The 2,922-nt window shown below is 48.1% G+C and overlaps 1 long non-coding RNA gene across 1 annotated transcript; it reads left to right on the top strand.

The window, feature by feature from the left end:
- Positions 1-1,365: 1,365 nt before the first annotated feature.
- LOC121016924 (uncharacterized) lies at positions 1,366-2,229 on the top strand. The gene is made up of 2 exons (XR_005784534.1): positions 1,366-1,506; positions 1,580-2,229. It is a non-coding gene; the product is annotated as an uncharacterized LOC121016924 (long non-coding RNA).
- Positions 2,230-2,922: the final 693 nt, after the last annotated feature.

Here is a 2,922-nt window from a genome sequence, read left to right as displayed (position 1 = left end):
CTAGAGGAAGAGTCTCTCCACCACCCTTCCCACTGAGGAAGGGGCCCCGAGCTCCCAGTGAGAGCCTTACTGTTCAGGCAGCCACACCCCTCCTCACTTTCCATCTGGGTGCCTCCCCACAAACTAATCTCCTTTCCATTTCCTGCTGAACTTTGCGATTGCCTAGCCCCTGCCAGTGTTACCCCACTTCCTCTATTTGGAGGTACTCCTCTACCCTTTCCTAATTCGCCCTCATGACGTGTGTCATACTTTTCTACACCAAGCTGTCACTAATCCGCTTTCCTCATGTAGGGAGGTAGAGAGGAGAGTCTGGGTGGTGCTTTGTCTGTCCAGTAAAATAAGCAAATTTGGAAGAACGTATAAGGCTGAGGATGTTGTCTGGGGCAGGGAGGCTGGACAAGAGTGTCTAAGGTCATGTCTCCATCAGGGTTTTAGAAACACTGTCAGCTTTCTGAGTGGGAAAAGCAAGAGGTGTTAGGATTCAGTGGTAGATGGGGTGTAGACCGTGAGCCAGGTGGGATGGAAACATCTGGAAAACTGGTTTCTAGAGACTAGGTTCAGCCACCTTGTGAGGTGCTCAGAGGCCAGGCTTCAAACTCCAGAGGTGTAAGCTCTGATGTAAACAAAGGGTTTGGAGGACAGGATGGGACTGAGATGGGACCCAGGATCACTGTCCACAGACTAGTGTGCACAGGGCAGGGAGAGGCAGCCACTGGGGACCCAAATAAGAACTTCCCATTTAGCCCAGTTGGGAGAGTGATGATACTAAAGTCTGCCTACTTGGGTGGGAAGAAGGGAATGGTTGCAGAACTTTAAGTGCTGGGTATCTCAGTGAAAACTGGTTTAAGAACTAAGGATGGGCTAGGGAGCAGGCATTTGGGTATAGATGATTAAGTGAATTTGAAGAAAGTAGTGGGAAAGATCCAGTATTGTGTCAGGAAAAGAGGCCCACTGATCACCGAGTTTGGCTACTCTGTCCTTTGATGTCATTTCCAGGTCAAGGGTGAAGGTAACAATTTTGTCAATGCATCTCAAAGTAACCACATTCTCAGAAACAAATTCATGATATACAAACTCCAAAGATACCAAATTATAATCCAAGAATAGGGAGTTTTTTGTTAACTTACAATAAGAAGTATTTCTTTCTGGTGATATATTCATGCATGTTGCCCAAATTAGTAGCCATCAGCTATGATTAGGGCACAGCATAGTGGAGGATATTTAAGCACCCTGCAAAAACTCTCAGGACAATTCCTGGTACTATGTAAGTCTCTTGCGTGTGAATGTCTGCCCAATCCCTTCTATCTGGGCACTGCTGAACAAACACCCACTCATATCTGGCCCCCTCTTCCCTTTTGTAAGCCGTCTTCTCAGGTACGTCACTGCCATTGGCCGGACTACTGATCCTTCGTCTGATTCCTGCATGGACTGGCCTGGCTGCGTATTGCGTTGCTTTATGGATGCCCCATCTCCTGAAGACTGCTTCAGAACCATCATCTCCATTAGGTGAGAATTCCGATAATTTAAACTTGGAAGCTCCCCTTCAGTCTGAGCTATTTTAACTTCTCTGTATTGACAGGTGGGCAAAATGAGACAACGGTCTGACAACCTGTATCCTCCCAAGACTCTCTATCTTCAATAATTTTAACAAATGGTCCGATGGAGAGACGGACCAAAAAAGCCCATAAACTTGAAACGAAGGGACCATGCAGCACCCACTAATGTTTTTGACTTTTGTGAACTCTCATTTTGCTGTCACTTTATTTTTGTGTTATATTATCACATTAGAACAAGAATGCTCGGGGCATCATGGCTTGCTCTGCCTCATTGGGCCTCCATTCCAGAGATTCCACAGACACTTCCCAGCCTGGCAGGATGCAGAGACTTGACCTGAAAGTACATGAGGACCATCGACAGGAAGGCAGACCCATCATTTGGGAATCTTGACAGAATGCGGATTCTGAATCTGTCTAAGGTCTGAGGTGGGGCCGGGGATCTGCATTTGTAGCTAGCTCCCAGATGACAGAGGTGCCACTTGTCTGTGGACCTTGGGTGGCACGGCTCCAGTGGTTTGGAGAGTCAGTCTCCGGAGTGATTACCTCAGTTTCCTCCATTGTCAGCTTTGTGGCCTTATGCAAATGCCTTCGCCTATGTGTCTATAGAGCAGGAATACTTCTTACTTCCCAGGCTCTTGTGAAGATGGAAATCATTAATATTTAGTGCCTTTGATAGTGTCTGTCACTTCCTTCCTGCCTCGACCTTTCTTTCAAGCCCCCTCTGAGTCCCTCTTCGGGCCAATCTCTGGCTTCCAGTTCTGGATGTCCCCACCGGAAGATATGGTGCAGCTGTCCCAGGGTTTTTTTCTTTCATTTAAAAAATAATATTTATTTATTTTTGAGAGAAAGAGAGAGAGAGAGAGAGCACAAGTGGGGGCAGGGGGCAGAGAGAAAGGGAGACACAGAATCCGAAGCAGGCTCCAGGCTCTGAGCTGTCAGCACAGAGCCCGATGTGGGGCTCGAACTCACAAACTGTGAGATCATGACCGGAGCCAAAGTTGGATGCTTAACCAACTGAGCCATGCAGATGCCCCCCCACCCCCAGGGGTTTTTCAAAGGCATTCAGTCTGCTCAGGCACCAGCTAGCTCCTTGGTTTGTCCCCAGCTCCTGTTCTCAATGGGAAGTCCCCCTTCCTCTGGCCCCTGGCTCACAGTTCCCAAAACCTGGGTTCCTCCTGGGCCTCAGAATCCTGAGTGCACCTGGCTTGGACCCTCACCACCTACAAATACTATTGAAAAGTGCCTCATCTTAGTGACATCATTGGAAGAGGTCAGACGACGACCTTTCTCCCACCACCGCAGGGCTGCTGTCTGGAGACAGTAAGAAAGTCTGGCTTCCAAACTGAATGGAGTTCGTGCTTATTTT

Source organism: Herpailurus yagouaroundi, unplaced genomic scaffold (genome assembly GCF_014898765.1).
Source record: "Herpailurus yagouaroundi ecotype Mexico unplaced genomic scaffold, PumYag 214, whole genome shotgun sequence".
Lineage (NCBI taxonomy): Eukaryota > Metazoa > Chordata > Mammalia > Carnivora > Felidae > Herpailurus > Herpailurus yagouaroundi.
This window is presented reverse-complemented; position numbering and strand designations above follow the sequence as displayed.